The 26,361-nt window shown below is 34.4% G+C and overlaps 1 long non-coding RNA gene and 1 other non-coding gene across 8 annotated transcripts in view; one reads left to right on the forward strand and one right to left on the reverse strand.

The window, feature by feature from the left end:
* The window catches only part of LOC107127201 (uncharacterized), a 513,156-nt gene that overhangs the window by 20,574 nt on the left and 466,221 nt on the right, over positions 1-26,361 (reverse strand). For 3 of the 7 annotated variants that reach the window (XR_010577711.2, XR_012418774.1, XR_012418771.1), the window contains one exon: positions 3,399-3,527. The exons of 2 other annotated variants lie outside the window; for them this stretch is intronic. This is a non-coding gene — a long non-coding RNA (uncharacterized lncRNA). Of the gene's footprint in view, positions 1-3,398; positions 3,528-10,585; positions 10,682-10,796; positions 10,835-14,652; positions 14,693-25,913; positions 26,200-26,361 lie in introns of those variants that run through there. 2 more of the 7 variants (XR_010577712.2, XR_010577717.1) reach the window with 2 other exon arrangements.
* LOC123570924 (U6 spliceosomal RNA) lies at positions 17,285-17,391 on the forward strand. The gene has a single exon (XR_006695153.2). It is a non-coding gene; the product is annotated as a U6 spliceosomal RNA (small nuclear RNA).

Genomic DNA, 26,361 nt, shown 5'->3' on the forward strand with positions numbered 1-26,361 from the left:
AAAGACATGTTTAAAATAAGAATGCATTTGTGAATACATAGGATGACTGTTTACATGAAATTTAACATGTTTGCCTAACTATCAAGGCATTCCACAAGCTTCTGAGTTATGAGCGGAGACAAAGTTTATATTTGAACTCTATCACCTAGAATTTTACTCGATAATATAAGAAGAAAAAGTATTTTTACCCCACTGTGTTGAACACATTGTCTTGAAAAGAACTGGTATCAATTTTTGAAGCTTCAAGAATAAAGCGTAAAGTAAAAATACAGCTTGTCAAAAAAAACATAGTGTAGCTGTTTGTGATACTGCAATGAAATAAGAATTTCATGTTATTAAAGCAGATGACAGTTCAATCTAGTGAAAACAATGGCGTTTGAAAAGTACTAGATCTATCTATATAAAATAAGCTTATATTAATATGCACACAGCATGAGTATACACACAAGTTAACATTTCAAGAGTTAACATTCTTGGCATTATTCACAATTTAAATTATAAAAAGCATTTTTGTGGTGGCTTTACAAATATTTTTAAATGACTATGTCACAGTTATGTCAGGTTGTTTTATATATCGCAAAGATAGTCATTTGGCACAGCATGAAACAAAGTGTTATTGCTGGGTCTACTGCAATATGGTATCATTTGTTCAAAGTCCTTCATATAAGTGGTGTTTTAGGAGGAAGAGTCATAAACTTCAGATTTAAAAGGCTTGACTCTGAACCCTAATTCTGTTCTTCAAAGCTGTGTAACTTTAAGCAACGGACTAACTTCTCTGTACCATTTTCCCTGCTATAAAATGGACAATAATATTTGTCTTTCAGATTTATTGTGAGGGTTAAAGCAAATATGATTAGGCACATTACTGGCCACATACTGTCACATTTGGTGGAATTTCAGGTTCACTACTTCTTTTCCCTCCCACACAACTTGATGGGAGGAGAAAACTATCAGAAAACAAGGCAATAATAGTGATCTTTGAGATGCACAATTTGTTTACAATGTAAAATTATAGGTTATTTTTCCAGAGTAGGAACAGAAATACTAAAATCTCTTTCCAATGCTTTTGAGCTTTGAGGAATCTTGGAGAAAATTACCATCGACATTGTGTCTGTTAATAATGTAATTAAACATGTCACTGACAAAACATAAACACGTATGTTCAATCTTAGATAACTAGTATAAGGACAAGAAGTGTGCTATAGAGTCTGTATTTTTTCTGCAATGAGTTCACTATACATATACTTCAAAGAACTTCAGCAGTAGTAGATATCTGGCAGATAATTTGGGATCCTTGTGTTTCCCATACATCAACATGACATTGCTGAGAGTTTAAAGTTTCTCTTTTTCTATGCCTGGGAAAGAAACATGGTCAGCACTGAATTGCAGAAAATAGTTCAAATTAAACAGCACCAATCATGTCCCTGGCATATATAGTGAATGTTGTACACGATATTTCCACGATCCTTCCAAAAATTCCGTGATGTATCAATTTTCCATTTTGGGTGAAGAAAATAAAGTACAAAAAATAAGTAACATGCATGAAGTTATACAATTAATAATAGAGAGAAATGGGAAGTAAATATGAGTATACATGGATCCAAAGGGTACAGGGAAAGATTATCCAGAAAAAGCATTTCAATAATTTACTAAAAACCATATAGTTATTAGTTTTAAAGAAAACATGGCAACTGAAATACCCTTTGTAAGATGTCAGGAATTAGTTGCATGTAACCATAAATTCTGCAATCATATATTAAATGCACATGATGTACAAGTCACATGTCCCTCTACAAGGAATTATCTACATTATTAGTGGTTAAATACATACAATAGGTAACCATAATAATAATTGTAATGAGGAATGAAATCTGTTAAAACAAACAATAAATGAATTTCTGTGAAAGTCCAGATGAGGAGCCAAGTAAATATTTCCAAGGAAATACAGTAAGGCTTCCCAGAAGAAGCAACATTTATATCAGATCTTAAAAGATATAAAGCATATGTAAATATGTTTTATTTCAAAGGATAGATAATATAAAGCATATATGGTTTTGCTTTTTAAAAAATATTTTTGTAGAGAAAAAATATTTTTTAAAAAGCAAAACTGAAGTTTTTTGCTACAGATTAGAGAATGGCATTTGCAGAGATTTAGAGGTAGTTTAATTAAAATATTACATTGGTTATAGCCACATGAAAAGATGTTGGCATTAATGCCTTCTCAGCATAAAACTTAGGTAAGATGGGATAAAATTTTTAAAATAAAAACATGAGTTTTAGGCCACTAGGAAATCAACCTGAGCAGGCAAGAATTTCATAACTGTTTATTCATCGTGCACTGCTGCATCAGATCAGAAAGTGAGTTTGTGATATTCTTGCCCAGGGACACTCTCACCCCTTAGAAAATAGGCAACAAAGACCTACGATTTTAGTGATAGAGGTAGGGGACTTAGTTCAGAGAGAAGAACAGTTGGAAATTTAAAGGGACAATTTTGAGGGAAAAAAAAAAAAAGCACTTAGGCTGAGTTAAGAAACTCCCCACACATTTCTCTCTGCTAAAATATATATGCCACCAGAAGATCCTAGAGAGCCTGAAAAAATTAAAATACTAGCCATATTTTTGAATTTTTAACAACTTCAAAAGTTTCCTTCCACCTAAACACAAGCCATACAGTAAAGAATAAGCTTTACTGGATTCTAGTATCTAACTATAACCTCCACTCAAACAAAGCATTGGCTTACGGATAAACTGAGAAGAAAAGATATTTCCAGAGAACTACACTAAACTATGCATCCCATGATGAAGATAATGTTAACAGTTTGAGTTGAGACAAGCTGATTCCCTTCTAAAGCAAAAAATAAACAAACTTCTGAAGAACAAAACAAAATCAAGAGTTGTTACAATGTATTATCTACAATGCTCATACAATACTTAATAACTAGTAATTTTACCAAGAGATGACTAGACAATCAAAAAAAATTGATACATATGCAAGAGTTTAAAAAAGTCAATCAAAATTTATTCCAACTTAGAGTTGGCAGAAAAATCCTTTGAAGCAGCTTTTATTAATACTTCAAAGAACTAATGGTAAATATACAAGAAATAATCTAGTTAGGAATCTCAACATAAAAAAAACAAACAGAAGCTGTGGATATAAAAGTAATGTCAGTGAGATGGCCAATTAGAAGAGTCACCCAGTATTACTAACCTCAAAGAATACAACTAGAAACGATTCAAAAACAAGAATACCAGCCTAAATACACCAGAACTTTAAAGAGAAGCCTAATTGAGAGAAGTTACAACCAGTAAAAAAAAAAAACAGTAATAATTTCAGTCTGTGCCAACCCCTCCTGTAACCTGGCATAATGCCATTCACAGATAATTTTCTTAGACTTACGGTTGCCAAGGTGAGAGGAGGAAATTGGAGGGGATGTTCCATCTCCCTGCTTGTTTAGGAATCTTCATGGGAAGGTCACTCGGATACCATCCCACAGGAACCACTGGGAATGAAGGAGGTCTAGACTACCTGGGATGAACTGGGGACAAAGAGCAGGATGTTGATCACAGTGACTGGTATGCAGACCTTGGTGGTTACTCAACACTTCAATCAGCAGGGAAACCATGTTGAAAATACTAGCTGATGTCAAGGCACTTCAGGGGGCACAATTTAAATGGAGGCCCAAACACCTAGCTAGATTTTTCACAAATCTCAGAAGCTCTGGTGGAGCCTTCCCTTGGTTTGGAAACAAAATTTTGGAATTAAGTTCCGGTGCTTGCTTAACACTTCTCCAGACTGGGAAACAACAGCAAGGAAGCAATATAGTTCAGGACAATAATTAAGCTGTGGTGCTCACTTTAAGTCTTCCCCAAACAAAGATATGATGACAAGACAATGATTTAGCTCCAGGGCTGTGATTTAGTTCTGGTGATCACTGTAAGTTTTTTCCAGAATGGAAAACAGTAAAGGCCAGCATTTATGCTCTGATACTAGAAAGTAAATGTCTAACACCACCAAAGAACACTTGCAAAAACTGAAAGAGATGACTGTCTCCACAAATGGGCTGTCATGAATGTCAAAATGCAAGAATTGTGAAAAGTCAGGGAAATATGAGACCACCAAAAGAAACAAGGAATGCCACCAAGAGCTCCAGTAATGAACTCAGAAGAGCTGAAAATCTGTGAAGTTTCTGACAGTGAAATCAGAATCATCCTCTGAAAGAAGATCAAAGAATCATTTTTAACAATGGATGAAAAAGTAAATAAAATTTGAAAACCAATTCAGGATGAAGGTGAGAAATTCAACAGAGAAATAAGTTAAAAACAAAACAAAACAAAATCTTAGAAATAAGTAATACAACAGCTTAAATAAAAACCTCTTTAGAAAGGTTCAGCAGGAGACTTGATCACACAGGAATTAATTAGCAAGCTTACAGACAAAGCGTATAAAATTATCTAATCAGAGGAGAAAAAAAGATTTAAAAACAGTGAAAAAGGCATACAAAATTTATGAGACAACATCAAGTAAACTAATTCCCATATAATTGGAATTCCTTAAGGAGATTAAAATAGAAAAGGCTTAAAAAGCATATTTAAGGAAATAATGAAAATATTTTAAATCTAGAAAAAGAAGAGGAAGACAAGATCATCCACTTATAGGGATCTCAGAAATCACCAATTACTTTCAGCACAAAGAGGAATTATCCAAGTTATATCATAATCAAATTAGCAAATCCAAATACTAAAAAAAAATATTCAGTGGGCAGCAGGAAATATAACACAAGAAATGGAGTCATTATATGGCTTTCAACAGACTACTCAGCAGAAGACTTGCAGACCAGAGGAGAGTAAGATGTAGTATTCTAACTGTTGAAGGAAAATAAAACCTGCATACCAAGAATACTGCAGCCCAGCAAAGCTGTTATTTAAACAGGAAGGACAGATAAGTGCTTTTCTAGATAAACAAAAGCTGAAGGAATCGATCAAACTATATATATATCATACAATACATTTAAAGGGATGTCTTCAATCTAAAAAATAAAAAATGGATGCTACCAGGTAACACAAAAAACATCTGAAGGTATAAAACTCACTAGTAAAATAAGAAAGCAGAGACATTCAGAATACTCTAATACTGTAATTTTGGTAAGTAAAACACATATCAAACTATAAAGACCAAAAGCAAAACTATTGAAAACAACATAACTGCAATGATTTGTTAAGAGATAGGCAATGTGAAAAAAGTAAAATGAAGCATCAAAAGTCAAAATATAAGGCTGTAGTATTAAAGCATAGGATTTGCTTTTGACACTTTTCTCTGAGATCAAAGTTGTTGATAGTTTCAAATAACATGTTATAAGAAATTTTTTGTAAGCTGCCTGATAACCATGAAAAATACCTATAATAGATAAAGTAAAAATAAATAGCATGGAATCAAACATATTACTGGAGAAAATCACTTAACCTTTACCACAAAAGAGGATAATAATAGAGAAAAAAAATGAATAAAGAATCTACCAAAAAATTCCCACAGAAAACAAATTACAGGATGGCAGTAGTAAACTCTTATCTATCAATAAGAACCTTGAATAGAAGTGGATGATATTAACCAATTAAAAGTTATAGGGTGGCTGAAAGGATTAAAAAAATAAGACCCAACAGTTGCTGTCTTCAAGAATATCACTCCTTCTATAAAGACATACAAAGCCAAAAAATGTAGGGATGGCAAAAGTTATTCAATGCAAATGGAAAGGGAAAAAGAGCAGAAATGGCTATACTTATATCAGATAAAATAGACTTTATCAAGAAAGGTGAAACCACAAACTACTTCAGCCATCATGGAAAGCAGTTTGGAGATTTCTCAAATAATTTAAAACAGAACTAATATTTGATCCGAAAATCTCACTACTGGGTATATACTCCCCCAAAATAATTCATTTTATCAAAGAGACACACACACACACACACGACATATGAGTTCATTGCAGTGCTCTTCACAATAGCAAAGACATGGGATAAATCAAGGTACCCATCAACAGTGGATTGGATAAAGAAAATGAGTTACATATACACCATAAAATATTAGGCAGCCATTAAAACAAACAAACAAACAACAACAATAAAAAACAAAAATCATGTCCCTTGCAGCAACATGGATATAGATGGAGATTGTTCTCAGCTTTTTTGGTTGATTGGCCATTTATAACTGATTCCATTTTGAAGCTTGTTGTTGGTCTGTTTACGGAATCCATTTCTTCCTGGTTCAGTCTTGAGAGGGGATATTTGTCCAGAAATTTATTCATTTTTCTAGAATTTCCAGTTTATGTGCATAGAAGTGTTCATAATATTCCCTGATAGTTATTTATATTTCTGTGAGGTCAGTGGTAGTATCCTTTGTTGTTTCTAATTGTGTTTATTTTCTTTTATTCTTTATTAGTCTAGTTAGCAGTCTATTTCATTAATTTTTTCAAAAAACTAACTCCTGGATCCATTTATCTTTTGAATGGTATTTTGTTTTCCAATCTCCTTCAGTTCAGCTCTGATTTTGATTATATCTTGTCTTCTGCTAGATTTGTGTTCTTCTAGTTATGATGTTAGGTAGTTAAGTTGAGATGTTTCTACTTTTTTTTTTTTTTTTTTGAGATGAAGTCTCACTGTGTCACCCAGACTGTAGTTCAATGGCACAATCTCAGCTCACTGCAACCTCTGCCTCCTGGGTTCAAGTGATTCTCGTGCCTCAGCCTCCTGAGTAGCTGGGATTACAGGCACCTGCCACCATGCCTGGCTAATTTTTGTATTTTTAGTAGAGACAGAGTTTCACCATGTTGGCCAGCCTGGTTTCGAACTCATGACCTCAGGTGATCTACCCGCCTTGGCCTCCAAAATTGTGGGATTAATATACAGTTATGTTATTCTTGAGTATAACCACCCTATTGTGCTATCAAATAGTAGGTCTTATTCATTCTTTCTATTTTTTTGACCCATTAACTATCCCTGTGTCCCTCCCAACAAACCATTACCCTTCCCAGCCTCTCGTAACTATCCTTCTACTCTCTATGACCATGAGTTTAATTGATTTTATTTTTAGATCCCACAAATATATGAGATCATTCAGTCTTTGTCTTTTTGTGTCTGGTTTATCTTACCTAACGTAACGATCTCCAGTTCCATCCATGTTGTTGCTAATGACTGGATCTCATTCATTTTTTATTGCTGAATAGTACTCCATTGTGTATATGAACCACATTTCCTTTAGACATTCATCTGTCAATGGACACTTAGGTTGTTTCTAAATCTTCTCTATTGTTAACAGTGCTGCAACTTACATAGGAGTGTAGTCATCTCTTTGATAAACTGATTTTTTAAAAATTATTTGGGGTATATACCCAGTAGTGGAATTGGTAGATCATATGATAGCTTAAGTTTTAATTTTTTGAGGAACCTCCAAACTGTTCTCCATAGTGGTTGTACTAATTTATATTCCCATGAACAGTGTAGGAGAGTTCTCTTTTCTCCACATCCTCACCAGCATTTGTTATTGTCCGTCTTTTGAATAAAATCATTTTAACTAGGGTGAGATGAGAACTCATTGTAGTTTTGATTTGCATTTCTCTCATTACCCATGATGTTGAGCACCTTTTCATATGCCTGTTTGGCTTTTGTATGTCTACTTTTGAGAAATATCTATGTAAACCTTTTGACAATGTTTTGATCAGACTAATAGATTTTTCTTCCCAATAGAGTTGTTTGAGTTCCTTCTACATATTCTTGCTATTAACCCATTGTCAGAGCGGTAGTTGTAGTTTGCAAATATTTTCTCCCATTTTGTGGGTTGTCTCTCCCTTTTGTTGATTGTATCTTTTGTTGTGCAAAAGCGTCTTAACTAGATGTGATCCCATTTGTCCATGTGTTATTTTGTTTTCTGTGCTTGTGCAGTATTACCCAAAAAATGTTTGCCCAGACCAATATCATGAATATTTTCGCAATATTTTCTGGTGGTAGTTTCGTAGATTGAGGTCTTAGAATTTAGTCTCTGGAGCTCTTGTAAGGCACATTTGGGGGTAATGAATTCCCTCAATATTTGCTTATCTAAAATGTATCTTATTTCTCCTTCATTTATGAAGCTAAGTTCATCCAGATATGAAATTCTGGGTTGGAATTTTTTTTTAATAAGAATGTTGAATATTTGCCCCAATCTTTTCTGGTTTGTAGGGTTTCTGCTGAGGGATTTGCTGTTAGCCAGGTGGGCTTCCCTTTGTAGATGACCTGACCTTTCTTTCTAGCTGCCTTTAACATTTTTTCTTTCATTTCAACATTGAAGAATCTGATGTATGTGTCTTGGGGTTGATCTTCTTGTGAAGTGTCTTGCTGGTGTTCTCTGAATTTCCTGAATTTGAATGTTGGCCTCTCTAGCTAGGTTGGGGAAGTTCTCATGAATGATATTCTAAAATATGTTTTCCAAGTTGCTTACACTCTCCCTGTCTCTTTCAAGTATATCAGTGAGTCACAGATTTGTTCTCTACGTAATCCCATATTTATCAGAGCTTTTGTTCATTCATTTTCATTACTTTTTCTGTATTCTTGTCTGATGGTCTTATTGCCGTAAGCCAGTCTTTAAGCTCTGAGATTCTTTCCTTCATGTGGTCTATTCTGCTATTAATACTTGTGATTGTATTATGAAATTCTTGCAGTTTGCTTTTCAGTTCTATGAGGTTGCATTATTTTCTATGCTGGCTATTTTGTCCGTCAGCTCCTGCATTGTTTTATTGTGATTTTTAGCGTCCTTGGATTGGCTTTCGACATACTGATGCATCTCAACGATCTTTGTTCCTAACCATATTCTGAATTCTATTTCTGTCATTTCAGCCATCTCAGCCTGGTTCAGAGCCCTTGCTGGAGAGGTGATGCAGTTTTTTGCAGGAAGGAAGGCATTCTGGCTTTTTGAGTTATCAGGGTTTTTGTGGTCATTCTTTCTCATCTTTGTGGGCTTACGTTCCTTCCATCTTTACAGTTGCTGAACTTTGCTATATATATCCTATTCCTATTTGATGACCTCACAGGTTTGATTGTGGTATAAGGTGGATTTAGTCAAATGGCTTTGTTTCTGGAAGATTCTAGGTGACCGGGGCTCGATTCCTATCTCTTGAACTGCGTGCTCTAACTCTGGGACTTGTATTGTGCCTCGACTTTGTTCTCTGGCTTCTCAAGGTTAGGAATGCACAGTGCTAGGGGCACTGATCTGCTCCTGAACTATACTCCAATGGGTGGTCTCAGCCAAAGCATTTATAGTGTGGTGACAACAGGACTCCTACTCATTTGCATTTGCCAGCAGCAGCCTTTACACATGGCAGGGTGCATGCTCCTTGGCTGTGGCAGGGTGCTAGTGGGTACCGGGGGAGGGGGGGGGCCTGTCTCCATGGCGACATTCACCTCAGCAGAAGCAATGTGGTGGGGGCCCCTCCTGGGAACTGCGTGCACAGTCATGCTAGTGATGGTTTTGGCACCAGGCAGTCCACTGAATGGTGCAGGTCTGTGTGCTTTTTCTGTGTGCCACCGGCACGGGTGGTCACTCAGGTCCGGGGAAGGTCCGCTGTTCTCTGTGCATAGTTTCACTCCCATGGCTGGAAGGGGCACTGGCAAGAACGGAACAGGGCTGGCTGGCACTGTGCCTGCCAAAGCTCTGAGTGTGATGGTGTGGTGCTGGGGCGGGGAGGTGGACTACACTCCCACTGCAGCAGTGGCAGGGCAGAGTGCTCACACACATGCGCTGGCAGGTCAAGGAAAGCAAAACCCACTCACGTGCACATGCGCTGGCAAAGCTATACGGTGGCTGCTGTGGGCCCGGGGAAGCTGCTGTGTAGGGAGGGAGTGGGTGGGCTTGTGAATGGCTGTGAGGGTCGCTTACTGAAGCTCTCTGCTAGTTAGGCATGGTCCCCTGGCACAGAAGCTATGATGCAGGCTTCCAGGGCACCCGAGCTGCTCTGCAAGCAGGCAACTAGGCAGGGGTCATCGGAGAGGCAAGCAGACCAAGGGGTACTCAGGTCAGACTGGCCCCATCTGATGGGCAAGACTGCCCTCCAGAGTTCAGTTGCAATAGCTCCCCTAGAGCTAAAGTCTCTTAAGAGAGCCAGGGGAGCCTAGGGGAATCTCCATCCCTGGCTGTGCTCCACTGCAGATGCTCTGGCTCCAAACCCGCGGGGCTCCATATCAGCTGCCTTCCATTCCTGTAAGCAGTATTCCCTTCCAACTCTGTGTCCCTGGTGCAGACAGGTCCCCTTCCTGAATTCCAGAGGCCTGTAGCGAGAGCAGGTAGCACCTTGCTAGTTCTCCTTGCTAGAAGAATTCATCCATTCTTCTAGTCTCATTGGAATATTTATGACTTAATCTTATATTTAGAAAAACCTAAGGATTCCATCAAAGTCTGGTAGAAATAATTTTTAGGCCGGGAGCGATGGTGCACGCCTGTAATCCCAGCACTCTGGGAGACCGAGGCGGGCGGATCACGAGGTCAGGAGTTCCAGACCAACATGGGGCGAAATCCTCTCTATACTAAAAATACAAAAATTAGCCGGGCTTGGTGGTGTGCACCTGTAGTCCCAGCTACTCAGAAGGCTGAGGCAGGAGATTCTCTTGAACCCAGGAGACGGAGATCGTGGAGTAGAGATCGTGCCACTGCACTCCAGCCTGGGTGACAGAGCAAGACTTTGTCTCAATAAATAAATAAATAAATAAATAAATTAGAAAGAAAGAAAGAAAGAATTTTTAAAAAGTAAACTCTCAGATTATAAAATCAACTTACAAAATCAGTAACATTTGTATACACCAACAGCAATTAATCTGAAAAAAAAAATCAAAAAAACAATTCAATTTACAAACAGCTCCAAAAATAACTAAACAAACTAGGAATAAATGTAATAAAAGGAGTGAAAATCTATACAATAAAACTCTTAAATACTGATTAAAAAAGTGAAAAGAACACAAAAAAAGGAGAGATATCCCATGTTCATGGGTTGGAAGAATTAATATTGTTCATAACTTTCATACTACCAAAAGTGATCTACAGATTGAATGCAATACCTATGAAAATACCAATGACAATCTTCACACAAATAGAAAAGCAATATTCAAATTTATATGAAGTCACAGGGAACCCTGAATCACCTAGGAATTTTCAGCAAAAATAATAAAACTGGAGGCATCACACTATCTGATTTCAAGGTATACTACAAAACTATGGTAACCAAAGCAGCATAATATTTGCAAAAAAACAGACACATAACCCAGTTGAACTGAATAGAGAACACAGATATAAATTCCCACGCTTACAACCAACTAATATTTCACAACAGTGCCAAGAACATACATTGGGGAAAGAATAGCCTCTTCAATAAATGGTGCTAAGAAAGCTGGATATCCACATGTAGAAGAATGAAACTAGACTCCTATCTCTTGCCATATGCAAAAATCACACCAAAACTTAAGTAAGACTTAAATGTAAGACCTGGAATTATGAAAATGGTAGAATAAAACATTGGAAATGTAAAAGAAATATTGGAAATGGAATGGAATAATGGAAATATTGGAAGTAGTATAAGAAAATTGGAAATGGTTCAGGACATTGATTTACACAAGGATATTTTGAGTAAGGCAACAAAAATCAAACAATAGACAAATAGAATTTCATCATGCCAAAATATTCCTGAACTTCATCAGAAACTTCTGAATTTCATCATGCCAAAAATATTCTGAACAGCAAAGAAACAATCAATGGAATAAAGATACAGCCTACAGAATGAGAGAAAAGATTTATCTGACAATAGATTAATGACCAAAATGTATTTTAACAAATCAAACAACTCAATAGGAAAAAAAAAAACACCTAATCTGTTTTAAAAAATGGTCAGAGGATCTGAATAGACATTTACCAAAAGAAGACATGTATATGGCTAATAGGCACTTGAAAAAATGCTTAACATAATTAACCATCAGCAAAATGCAAATAAAAATCACAATGAGATATCAAAGGAGATAGTAAATGGCTATTATCAAAAAGACAAAAAATAACAGATGCTTATGAGGATATGGAAAAAGGAGAACTCAGGTATTGGTGGAAATGAAAATTAGTACAGTCAGTATAGAAAGAAGTATGGAGTTTTCATCAAAAAATTAAAAATATATTTGCCATGTGAACCAGAACTCACACTGCCATACATATATGTATATATCTCAAATGTGTGTATATATATACACACACACATATATATATACCTCAAATGTATTTGTATATATATACACAAATAAAAAATCAGCATGTTAAAGAGATGTCTTCATTTTGATGTTTATAGTAATATTTTTCACAAGAAAGACATGAAATTAACATCAGTATCCATTAACAGACAAATGAATAAAGAGAATGTATTATACATGCAATATAATTCAACCACAAAAAAATGAAATTCTGTCATTTTCAGCAACATGGATGGAATTGGAAGTCATATTAAGTGAAATAAGTCAGGCAAAAAATGACAAATTTCAGTTGTTCTCATTGATATGTAGGAGCTAAAGGTTGATTTCATGGAAGTAGAGAATATAATAATGATTACCAGAGGCTGGGAAAGTTTCAGGGAGGAGAGGGATGAAAAGAGGTTGGTTAATGAGTAAAAAAACAGAATTAGATAGAGGTAATAAATTTGAGTGTTCAGTAGCACAGTAGGATAACTACAGCTAACAATAATTTATTGTATATTTCAAAATAGCTAGAAGAATTGAAATATTCACATTACAAAGAAATAACAAATGTTTGAGACAATGAATATACCAATTACCCTGATTTGATCATTACATATTGTATGCATGCATCAATATAACACATGTAACTCATAAATACACATACTCATTGTATATCAACATTTTTAAAATTCTGAGATAAAATACACAATAATTGAAATGAAAATTTCACTAAATGACTCAACAGCAGAATTGATAAGGCAAAATAAATCAGTAATTGATTAAAATAGATCAGTAGATACTCATTTCAAATTATAAAAAGAAAAAGAATTCACATAAAATTAAGTCATAGATGTGTGGGAAAATATCAGATATTTTAGCACACATTTTAATAGCTTTCCAGTAAAAGATGGGGTGGGGAGAAGGCAGAAAATCATTTGAAAAGAAGTTTAGTTAAAAATACAAACCAAAAACCATACTGATCCCAAGAAACTTATCCAATCTGAAACATGATAAACACACTAAAAAGAAAAAGAAGGAAAAAACAACACCCACAGAGCTAGACATACTAACATAAAAATGAAAAGCTTGGCCAAAGGAAAAGAAAAATTAAACCTCAATTGCAGAAAAACAATGATATGATTAACAGTTACATTCTTATCAGAAATGACAGAAACCAGAAAACCTTGCAATGACTTATTCAGGTTGTTAAAAACTGAGGAAACAAACAAAAACATAAAAGCTGTCAGCAAAAGTCGCATATTTAGCAGAACTCTTTTTTTACAGGTGGTTGTGGAATAAAGACAATTCAAATATAAAAAATACTGATATAATTCATTGGTAGTAGAATTCTACTTAATAAAAAAGCTAAATGAACTTCAGTGTGAAAAAGGTTACATTAGATCATAATTCATATATAGAGGAAGAAACTAAAACTACTGGAAATGGCAAATATGGAGGTACAATTTTTAAAACATTAGGTATTTTTATTCATATATACCTATAAGAACATAGGTGTGTGTGTGTATATATATGTATACATATGTGTATATACAGGTTTACATATGTGTATATATAGGTATAGGCATACATATATAGGTATATATGTAGGTACATATAGGTATATATACATATACTCATATATATATATTATACATATAATTCTTTTATGTTTAAAACACTTGTACCTTACCTTATCTTAGTGGGCATTGAATTATTTTACCAAATTGATTCAAAAAACAACACAAAAATGTAAATGTCTATATATCAAGTAAAATACTTCATTACTAATAAAAATATTCCTTGAAAGAAAAGTCTAGGCCTGGTGACTTCATTGTTGAATTTTATAAAACTATGATGAAAGTACTAATGTCAAACCTGGACACCCTTTTTTACAAAATAGAGAAAAAAGTTTACTTTCTGACTAATTTTGTTAGTTCAGTACCACTTTATCACCAAAGGCAGAAAAAGACATCACACAACAATAGAACAAGCAAATAACAAAATAACTATGAAACAATATCACAGACTCTCAAAGATGTGAAAATCTTTAACAAAATGTCAGTAAATCTAACTCAGCAAGAATTAAAGTATTACCAAGTATATGCAAGGTTGATTTAAAATCTGAAAAGCAATAGAATGCACTATGTTAACTGAATAAATTAAACATTAGATAATATCACAGACACAAAAACATTTGACAAACTCACATATTTAGCGTGGAAACTCCTAAAAACAATAGAAATCACCTTCTTCTTCCTGACAAAGGACATATTAAAAACTTAAGCTATCATTTTACTTCATGGTAAGACTGATGCCCTCTACTATCTTCCCTTCTGAAAAGCAAAGTTGTCTGCTCACACCAATTCCACTTAAGAATATTGGACATTCTAGACAGTATAATAAGAACAGATAAAAAATATACTCACTCATTTGAGTAAAGGATGTAGAACATGATCATGCATATAGCTATGGAAATTAATACATGATTTTAACAAGATCAATATAAAAATCAGTTTTATTTCTATCAGCAACAACAACAATCTGAAAATTAAATTAGAAAATTAAATAGATTTTATTGAAAATAGCTTCAGAAAAAAATGGAAATAATAATAAGTTTAAGAAAATATATTCAAGACCTACACACTAAAAATCATAAAATATAGCTAAGATCAATTACAGAAGACTTAAATGAATGGAGGAATACACCATGATCATCAATTTGGAGACTCAATATAGGTAAAACATCAGATTTCCCAAAGTGATATAGAGATTTGACACAATACCAGTAAAATTCCTGGCATTGTTTTGTGGAAATTAACAAGATTATTCTAAAATGTATGTTTAAACTCTTTAAATTCCTTTTATTTTATATACGTTTTTAAATAATTTAATATATTTCTTTTATACAAAAATCATAAAAACAATTTAAAAACGAGATTTTAGAAGCAATAAAAGTCTTCGCTTACAAAAAGATACAAGATAATGAAACTGTAGCCACAGAGTGGTTTAAAATATTTGCAAAGCATATATCTAACAATATATTACATCAGTATAAAGAAAGAATACTTACAATTTAACAACAAGAAAAAATGGCTCAATAAATAATGGTCAAATATTTAAAGAAACACTTCCCAAAAGAAGATATATGAATGACCAACACACATAAAAAGATGGTCTACATCATCAGTCATTAGGAAAATGCCAACTATAACCACAAGGAGATTCTATTATACGTTCCCTAAAATAACTAAAAGCGAAGAAAGCTGACAATACCATGAAGATGTAGAGAAACTAGAATCTTCACATATTGGCTGATGGGAATGCAAAATGGTACAGTCACTTTAAAAGCAATTTATAACTTCTTAAAAAGGTACACCACTGACCAAGCACCTCCCATTTTAGTTATCCACTGAGAAAAATTAAAACAGATGTCAAACACAGATGTGTATTTTAATATCTTAAAAGTATTGTCTACTATAGCTATAAACTTGTAAACCATTCAAATATCTTTCATCTGATTAATGAGTAAAGAAAATGTAGTATACCTATACATTGGAATGTTATTCAGCAATAATAAGAAATCAACTACTGATACAAATAGCATCCACCATGAGAGAATCTCAAAAATAGTACATTAAGTGAATTAAGCCATACACAAGAGTACATACTGTATGATTATATGAAATCCTAGAAAAAGGGGAAACAGTAAAAGAAAGTTAGCAGTTAACAGGATTTGGGGGATTGGGGCACAGATGTAATGCAAAGGAGCATGAGAAATTTCTTTGAGGTGATGGAGGTGTACTAAAACTTGATTGTGATGGTTCTCATATCATTCTATTCATTTATCAAAAATAAGTAAATCCTGCACTTAAAACATGTGAATTCTATTTATAGAAATTTTATACATAAAGATATAACAAAATCAGAAAAAAAAAATCATGGATGAACTATTATTCCCTCAAATGTCTAATGTTTGACCATTTAAACATGGTGCTAGCTCGAGGTTTTTCTCAGATGCCTCTTATTAGAGATGCCCGTTTTGTCTATTTTGCTGAGTATTTCTATTCTATGTATTGAAATGTGTTAAATGATTATTTTGCATTAATTGAAAAGTTTACAAGAAAAGTCGGTTTTGTTTCTATTTTTAAGGTGATGAATTGCATTCATGATTTGAGTAGGAATCAACCCACAGAATCATGACGTATACTTATTTATTTTTTGCTGGTTACAACTTGTTAATATTTTGTGATAGGATTTATACATCTTTTCACCTTTGGGCTATTAGTCTGTAATTTGAAACATCTTTTGGCATCATGATTATCTCGGCTTTTTTAAAATCAGAAGAAAAGTGTTAGCTTCTCCATCATCTGAAAGTTTTTATTCAATTGATGTTCTTGCATCTTAAAATGCTTAATAGAATTCATTCATGAAATCAGCAGGATCTCTAGTCTTCTCTGTGAAAACATTTTAATAACATTTAATTCCTTTTTAATAGATTACACGTGTAGGTTTTTTTTTTTGTCAGTTTCACTAATTTGTATTTTCCATAGAATCGCCTTTGTATAATTGTCAAACCTACTGGCATCGGGTTGGTTATATATCTTTATCATTTTTTATGTCCGTAGGAACTTTAGTGATATTCCATTTTTTATTCTAGTTATTGGTAGTTTGTGTTTTCTCTTTTTTGTCTTAATCTTGCTGATGATAAGATTGGTCAGCATTATTAATTTTTTTACATAATCAACTGTAGGCTTTGTTATTCTATTTTTTCTATTTTGTTAATTTCTGATCTTATCCTCAATGTATGCATTCTTCTACTTAATTTGTATTTAATTTGCCCTTTTTTTCTTAGCTTCTCAAATGGAATTATAGGTTACTAATTTTCAACCTTTTTATTTTTAAATTATATAGATTTGAACTTATGAATTTCTTTTTAAACACTGCTTTAGATACATCACACAAATTTTGATGCTTTGTTTTACTATTTTTAGAAATGTTTTCTATTTTCCCTTGTGAATTCTTATTTGACCCAAGAGTTACTTAGAAGTATGTTGTTTACTGCTCACTTGGGCAGCAGATATACTAAAACTGCAACGATACAGAGATCATTAGCATGACCCCTGTGAAATGATGGCATGCACATTCATGAAGCATTTCAAATTTTTCACAATAAAATCATATAGGAGCTTAAGGATGAAAGAGCCAGTATAAAAAAAGAACCTAATAGATCTGACAGAGCTGAATAACACAATGCAAGAATTTCACAATGTAATCACAAGTATTAACAGTAGAATAGATCAAGCAAAGGAAATAATCTCAGAACATGAATAATGGCACTCTGAAATAAGACAGTCAGACAAAAATAAAGGAAACTAATCATCATGAATGAATAAAACCTCTGAAAAATATGGGATTATGTAAAGAGGCCAAATCTATGTGAATGATTGGCGTCACTGAAAGGGAGGGGAAGAAAGCAAACAACTTGGAGAACATATTTCAATGTTTTGTCTATGATATCAGATATCAATATAGGATATCCAGGGTATAGGAAACACTGTCCATGAAAATTTCTCAAACCTTGCTAGAGAAGCCAACAGTCAAATTCAAGAAATACAGAGAAAACCTATAGGATTCTACACAAGAAGACTCTTTGTAAGACATATAATCATCAGATATTCCAAAGTCAAAATGAAAGAAACAATGTGGAAGGCAGCTAGAGAGAAAGGGTAGGCCACCTACAAGGGGAAGTCCATCAGGCTAATAGTGGACCTCTCAGTGGAAACCCAAGAAGCCAGAAAAGATTGAGGACCTATATTCAACATTCTTAAAGAAAAAAATCTTCAACATATAATTTCATATCCAGCCAAACTAAGATTTCTAAGTGAAGGGGAAATAAAATTCTTTTCAGATCAGCAGATGTTGAGAGAGTTTGTTATGATCAGACCTGCCTTACAAGAGATCTTGAAAGAAGCAGTAAATATAGAAAGATCACTGCCAGCTAATACAAAAACACACTTAATTATAGATACCAGTGATACTATAATGCAACTGCGCAAACAGGCTAGCACAATGACTTAAAAGGCACAGAGTGGCAAGCTAGATGAAAAATCAAGAACTTTTGTTATGGTGTCTTCAAGGGACCCATCTCACATGTGATGACACCCAGAGGCTTAGAATAAAAGGATGGAGGAAAATCTACCAAGCAAATGGGAAATAGAAAAACGCAGGGGTTGAAATCCTAATGTCAGACAAAACAAAGGTTAAACCAACAAAGATCAAAAAAAGACAAAGAAGGGCATTACATAATGTTAAAAGGTTCAATTCGACAAGAAGACCTAACTATCCTAAATATGTATGTACCCAACACAGTAACACCCAGATTCATAAAACAAGTTCTTAGATAATCTGCAAAGAGACATAGACTGTCACACAATAGTGCAAGACTCCAACACTCCACTGACAGTACTAGACAGATAATAGGTGCAGAAAATAAAGATATTTAGGAACTGAAGTCAACCTTGGAACAAATGGATCTGGCAGGCCTCTGCAGAACTTTCCACTGAAAACCAACAGACTATACATTCTTCTTATTGCTACATGGCACATGCTCTAAAATTGGTCAGATAATTGGACATAAAACAATCCTCAGCAAATGCAAAAAAAAAAAAAAAAACCTGAAACCATACCAAACACACTCTCAAACCACAGTACGATTAAAAATAGAAGTCAATCAAAACTAATGAATTACATGGAAATTAAATAACATACTCCTGAATGACTTTTGGGTAAATAATGACATTAAAGAAGAAATCAAGAGGTTCTTTGAAAATAATGAGAACAAAGATACAGCATATTAGAATCTCTGTGACACAGAGCTAAGGTAGCATCAAGAGGAAAATTCATAGCATTAAATACCTGCTTCATAAACTTAGAAAGATCTCAAATTAACAACCTAACATCACAACTGAAAGAATTAGAGAAGAACAAATCAAATCCAAAGCTAACAGAAGACAAAAAATAACCCAAATCAGAGCTGAACTGAAGTAAATTGAGACACAAAAAAACCATTCAAAAGATAAACAAATATAGGAGTTGGGTTTCTTTTTGGGAAAAAAAAATAATAAAATAGGCTGCTAAGCAGATTAATGAGGAAGAATAGAGAGAAAATCCAAATAAACACAATTACAAATGATGAAGGGGATGTTACCACTGACCTCCCAGAAGTACAACCAACCATCAGAAACCAAAAAAAAAAAAAAAAAAAAAAAAAACCCAGGACCTGACGGCTTCACAGGCAAATTCTACCAGATGTACAAAGAAGAGCCACTACCATTCTTATGGACACTATTCCAAAAAATTGAGGAGAGATTCCTCCCCAGCATTATCCTGATACCAAAACCTGGCAGAGATATAGGAAGAAAAGAAAATTTCACACCAATATCCATGAAGAACATGGATTCAAAAAATCCTCAGCAAACTACTTGGTAAGTGAATCCAGCAGCACATAAAAAATTAAGCTACCACAATTAAGTAGGCTTCATCTCCAGGATGCAACGTTGATTTAAAATATGCAAATCAATAAATGTGATCCATCGCATAAACAAAACTAAAGACAAAAACCACACGATTCTCTCAATAAATGCAGAAAAGCCTTTTGATCAAATTTAACACTGCTTAATGTTAAAAACTCTTAATAAACTAGGTATTGAAGGAACATACCTCAAAATAATAAGAGCCATCTATCACAAACCCACAGCCAACATCATACTGAATAGGCAAAAGCTGAACGCATTCACCTTGAAAACAGGCATAAGACAAGGATGCCCTCTCTCACCACTTCTATTCAACACAGTATTGGAAGTCCTAGCCAGAGCAATCAGGCAATAAAAAAAATAAAGGCATCCAAACAGAAAGGGAAGAAGTCAAGCTCTCTGTTTGCAGACATGATTCTGTATCTAGAAAACCCCATAGTCTTAACCTCAAAAGCTCCTTCAGCTGATAAAAGTCTTCAGCAAAGTTTCAGGATACAAAAATCAATGTATGAAAATCATTAGCATTTGTATACACCACCAACAACCAAGCTGAGAGCCAAATTAGTAACACAATCCCATTACAATTGCCACAAAAAGAATAAAATAAGAATACAGATAACCAGGGATGTGAAAGATCTCTACAGTGAGAATTACAAAACACTGCTCAAAGAAATTAGAAAAAACACAAGCAAATGGAAAAACATCCCATGCTCATGATAGAATCAATATCATTAAAATGGCCATATTGACTAAAGCAATTTACAGATTCAATATGACTCTATTAAACTACCAATGATATTCTTCACAAAACTAAATAAAATAAAATAAAATAATAAAAAAATTAAATAAAATAATTTAAAATCCACATGGAACCACAAAAGAGCCAGAATAGCCAAAGCAATCCTAATCAAAAAGTACAAACCTGGAGGCATCAGGCTACCTGACTTCACACTATACTACAGAGATACAGTAACCAATACAGCATAGTACTGGTACAAAAACAGACACCTAGGCCAATGGAACAGAATAGAGAGTGCAGAAATAGGGCCATGCATCTATGACCATCTGATCTTTGACATGGCTGAGAAAAACAAGCAATGGGGAGAAGACTCCCAATTCAATAAATGTTGTTGGAATAATCGGCTAGCCATATGCTGAAGATTGAAGCTGGACCTGTTCCTTACACCATATACAAAAATCAAGTCACGATGGAGTAAAGACTCAAACGTAAAACCCAAAACTATGAAATCCTGAAAGACAACCAAGGTAATACCTTCCTGGACATAGCAACAGGCAAAGAGTTTATGACAAAAAATACCAAAAGCAATCACAACAAAAGCAAAAAATTGACAAATGAGATCTAATTAAACTTCTAATTAGAGCTTTTGCACAGCAAAAGGAACTATCAACAGAATAAACAGACAACCTACAGAATGGGACAAAATTTTTGCAAATACCTAACAAAGGTCTAACATCCAACATCTAAAAGGAACCAAAACAAATTTACAAGAGAAAAAAAAAAAAATTAAAAAGTGAGCAAAGTACATGAACAGACACTTCTCAAAAGAAGACATACATGCAGCCAACAAGCATACGGAAAAAAAAAGCTCAATATCACTGATGATTAGAGAAATGCAAGTCAAAACCACAATGATATACCACCTCACACCAATCAGAATGGCTATTACTAAAAAAATTGAAAAAATAACAGATACCTGAAAGATTGTGGAGAAACGGGAACACTTTCACTCTCATTGTTGGTGAGAGTGTAAATTAGTTCAATCATTGTAGAAAGCAGTATGATTATTCCTTAAAGACCTAAAGGCAGAACTACCATTTGATCCAGCAATCCCATTACTGGGTATATACTCAGAAGAATATAAATAATTATACCATAAACACACACACACGGGAATGTTCACTGCAGCATCAGTAACAATAGCAAGACATGGAATCAACTTAAATCCCTATCAATGGCAGAGTGAATGAAGAAAATGTGGTACATATTCACTATGAAATGCTATGCAGTTATGAAAAAAAAAAGATCATGTCTTTTGTGGAAACATGGATGGAGGTGGAGGCTATTATTCTTAGCAAACTAATACAGAAATTGAAAACTAAATACCACATGTTCTCTCTTATAAGTGGGTGCTAAAGGATGAGAACTCGTTAACACAAAGAAGGAAATAACAGACACTGGGATCTACTTGGGAGGAGGAAGCGGAGCAGAAAAAAATAACTATTCGATGCTAGGCTTAATACCTGGGGTGATCAAATAATCTCTGTACAACAAACCCCCATGACATGAGTTTACCTATATAACAAACCTTCACATGTACCCCCAAACCTAAATAAAATTTGTACAAAAACCAAAAAGATGTACTTTTTTAAATTTCCAAATAATTGGGGATTTTCTAGATATCTTAATTACTTGATTTTTAATTAATTCCATGGTGCTCAAAACATATTCTATAACTACTTTTTTTTTTGTAATAGTTATTCCAAATAAGGTGAGGTGGTAACTCACTGTGGTTTTGATTTGCATTTCCACAATATAAGGGATGTTGAGTATTTTTCATGTACATGTTAGCCATTTGTATGTCTACTTTTGATAAATGTCTAATCGTATATTTTGCTCCTCTTTAAATCAAATGTCTGTTGTTTGGCTATTGAGGTTTTAGAGTTCCTTACATGTTCTGAATATTAACTCATTGTCAGATTCAGTTTGTGCATATTTTCTTCCATTTTGTAGGTAGTCTCTTCACTGTTGATTGTTTTCTTTCTCTGCAGAAGCTTTTTAGTTTGATGTAATCTCATTCATCTATTTTTACTTTAATTGTCTGTGTTTTTGAGGTCTTATTCAAAAAATCTTTGCCCAAATCAATGTCATAAAGCATTCACCCTACATTTTCTTCTAATAGTTTTATTATTTTGGGTCTTACATTTAAGTCTTTAATCCATTGAAATGCTGATGAAGATGTGAAGAAAGGGGAAATCTTATATATTGCTGGCAGGAATGTAAATTAGTACAGTCATTATGGATAACAGTAGGGAAGTTCCTTTAAAAAGTAGAATAACATGGGACTACCATATGATCCAACAATACTACTACTGGGTATATATTAATGAAAATAAAATCAATATGCCAAAGAAATACCTGCACTCCCAGGTTTACTGCAGCACTATTCACAACAGCTCAGACATGGAATCAACACCTAAGTGTTCATCAATAGATGACTGGATTTTTTAAATGTGGCACATATACACAATGGAATACAATTCAACCATAAAAAGAAATGAAAACCTGTCATTTGTGACAAAATGGATGAAACTATAGACAATGTTAAGTGAATTAAGCCAAGCACACAAGGACAAATACTGCATGATCTCACTTCTACTGGAAATTTTTTAAAAATTGATTTTTAGAAGTAGAGTAGAATAGTAATTGCCAGAGGTGGAGGAGGGGAGGGAGGAAGAAGTGTTAAAGGGACAGGTTAGTCAACAGGCATACAGTTATAGTAAGATAGGAGAAATAAGTTCGTGTTTTATTGCACAGCAGGATGACTACAGTTAACAATCATGTATTGTATATTTCCAAATGGCTGAAAGTGAGGATTTGGCATGTCCTCACCACAAAGAAAGGACATGTGTTTGAGGTGATAAATATGCTAACTTCCCTGATTTATTACAATAGGTATCAAAGCATCACACTGTACCCCATAAATATATACAATTATCATGTCAATTTAAAACAAAACTTTAAGCATTTATTTTGAAATATATTGAGACTCACTGAGTGTTATATATTGAGGTTAAACATAAACTGTCTCAGTTTTCATTTTATCTAAGACAATACATATAAAAAACGTACATTCTTTTTTTTATTATTATACTTTAAGTTCTAGGGTACATGTGCATAACGTGCAGGTTTGTTACATATATATACTTGTGCCATGTTGGTGTGCTGCACCCATCAACTCATCAGCGCCCATCAACTCATCATTTACATCAGGTATAACTCCCAATGCAATCCCTCCCCCCTCACCCCTTCCCCATAATAGGCCCCAGTGTGTGATGTTCCCCTTCCCGAGTCCAAGTGATCTCATTGTTCAGTTCCCACCTGTGAGTGAGAACACGCAGTGTTTGGTTTTCTGTTCTTGCAATAGTTTGCTGAGAATGATGGTTTCCAGCTGCATCTATGTCCCTACAAAAGACACAAACTCATCATTTTTTATGGCTGCATAGTATTCCATGGTGTATATGTGCCACATTTTCTTAATCCAGTCTGTCACTGATGGACATTTGGGTTGATTCCAAGTCTTTGCTGTTGTGAATAGTGCCGCAATGAACATACGTGTGCATGTGTCTTTATAGCAGCATGATTTATAGTTCTTTGGGTATATACCCAGTAATGGGATGGCTGGGTCAAATGGTATTTCTAGTTCTAGATCCTTGAGGAATCGCCATACTGTTTTCCATAATGGTTGAACTAGTTTACAATCCCACCAACAGTGTAAAAGTGTTCCTATTTCTCCACATCCTCTCCAGCACCTGTTGTTTCCTGACTTTTTAATGATTGCCATTCTAACTGGTGTGAGATGGTATCTCATTGTGGTTTTGATTTGCATTTCTCTGATGGCCAGTGATGATGAGCATTTTTTCATGTGTCTGTTGGCTGTATGCATGTCTTCTTTTGAGAAATGTCTGTTCATATCCTTTGCCCACTTTTTGATGGGGTTGTTTGTTTTTTTCTTGTAAATTTGTTTAAGTTCTTTGTAGGTTCTGGATATTAGCCCTTTGTCAGATGAGTAGATTGCAAAAATTTTCTCCCATTCTGTAGGTTGCCTGTTCACTCTGATGGTAGTTTCTTTTGCTGTGCAGAAGCTCTTTAGTTTAATGAGATCCCATTTGTCAATTTTGGCTTTTGTTGCTGTTGCTTTTGGTGTTTTAGACATGAAGTCCTTGCCCATGCCTATGTCCTGAATGGTATTACCTAGGTTTTCTTCTAGGGTTTTTATGGTATTAGGTCTAACATTTAAGTCTCTAATCCATCTTGAATTAATTTTCATATAAGGAATAAGGAAAGGATCCAGTTTCAGCTTTCTACTTATGGCCAAAATGTACATTCTTTGTTGGTTTCTTTAATTGAAATATTCTTACTGGAACCTCATTAATGAAGGAGAGCTTCATGGGATACACAATTTTTGGCTGATTTTTAATTTTTTTTTTTTTTTTTTTTTTTGCCTTTTAATGAGGAGGTTCTCTTGTCTTCTAATTTCTACTCTATCTGTTAAAAAATTCAGCCATCAATTCTTATAGTTGTGCCATTGTACATAAGGATCCATACTTTCTTTTAATTTTTCTGACTTCTTTTTCTGTTATACATGGCTCTCTTCTCTCCAGGACTATGCCCTGCAACTCTCAGCTACCTCAGCATTCCCCAACTCCTCTATTCATTTGAGGGCTCCTACCTCCCTGACTGTTCAGGAAAAGGACTTGCAGGAAAAAAAAGAAAAACAACTGAGGAAAATACTACGCACTTCCTTTCCTATGTTTTCTTTCTTTCACAATCCTGTGCTGCCTGTATCCAATGCCTGAAGTTCATTGCTCGTATATATATTATTTAGTTTTATAATTGTGAGTAAGGTAGGGTAGCTCCAATACCAATTATTCTTTTGTGCATACGAAAATCACACTTTAATGGGGAAATATATAGTAAACACGATCATTACTTTTAAAACTTCTATGTTAGGTACTAAAGATTAAGAAGAAAATAAAGCAGAAGCATGGATAAGGAAGGTTGTATAGGTATGGTGGGGGAGCAAAGAACATGGTAAAAGAAGCATTTGATATTCTTGAAAAATCATGCAATGTAAGTTCCACTGTGAAAACGTTCTTAGAAGAAAGTTAAGAGAGTGAGCCACGCAGATATTGGCAGGAAGGGCCTTCTAAGACAGAGTAGTAGCCAGTACAAAAGGTATGTGGCAGGAATACATATAGCATGTTGGTAGGAAAGTGAGGTGGCCAGTGAGACCAGACCTAAATGAAAGAGAGAGTGTTAGGAAATGAATTTACAGGTATAAGTGAAGATCAGATTGGGTGACATTTCCATCACTTGCAAGAATCTGTTGCTTTCTTAGAGCATAATAGGAAGCCAGCAGAGGGCCTTGAGTACAAATATTTTACTATGTCTGGCTTTCATGTGACACAAAAAGTCCTTGAGAACCAGATTTAGGATTCTGAAACAAACTTGAATCCTGTGAATGTGGTGGAGTTGCAAAGCTTTTGTGTTTGGAGGAAACTTACCTGACTGGCTGTATACCACAAGGTTGTCTTGAGGTAATACGCCTCGCTGATCTCGGAGCAGTTTGGGCCTGCCTCTGGACATCTCTGGATCTCAATCAAGGAATATTCTGTGCAATCATTGGCCAGCTGCCGAAGCTAAATTGTGCCAGTTAACTTTTGCTTTAGTAAAATAACTTCTACATTCTCAGGTATGAGAACATTTTCCATAGGGGGGATTCTATGGTTATTTCGTTTTTTAATTTAAAGGACAGTGAGTGTGCTGGGATCTTGAGTGAAGAGTTTATTCACAAGTCACTC

Source organism: Macaca fascicularis, chromosome 1 (assembly GCF_037993035.2).
Source record: "Macaca fascicularis isolate 582-1 chromosome 1, T2T-MFA8v1.1".
Lineage (NCBI taxonomy): Eukaryota > Metazoa > Chordata > Mammalia > Primates > Cercopithecidae > Macaca > Macaca fascicularis.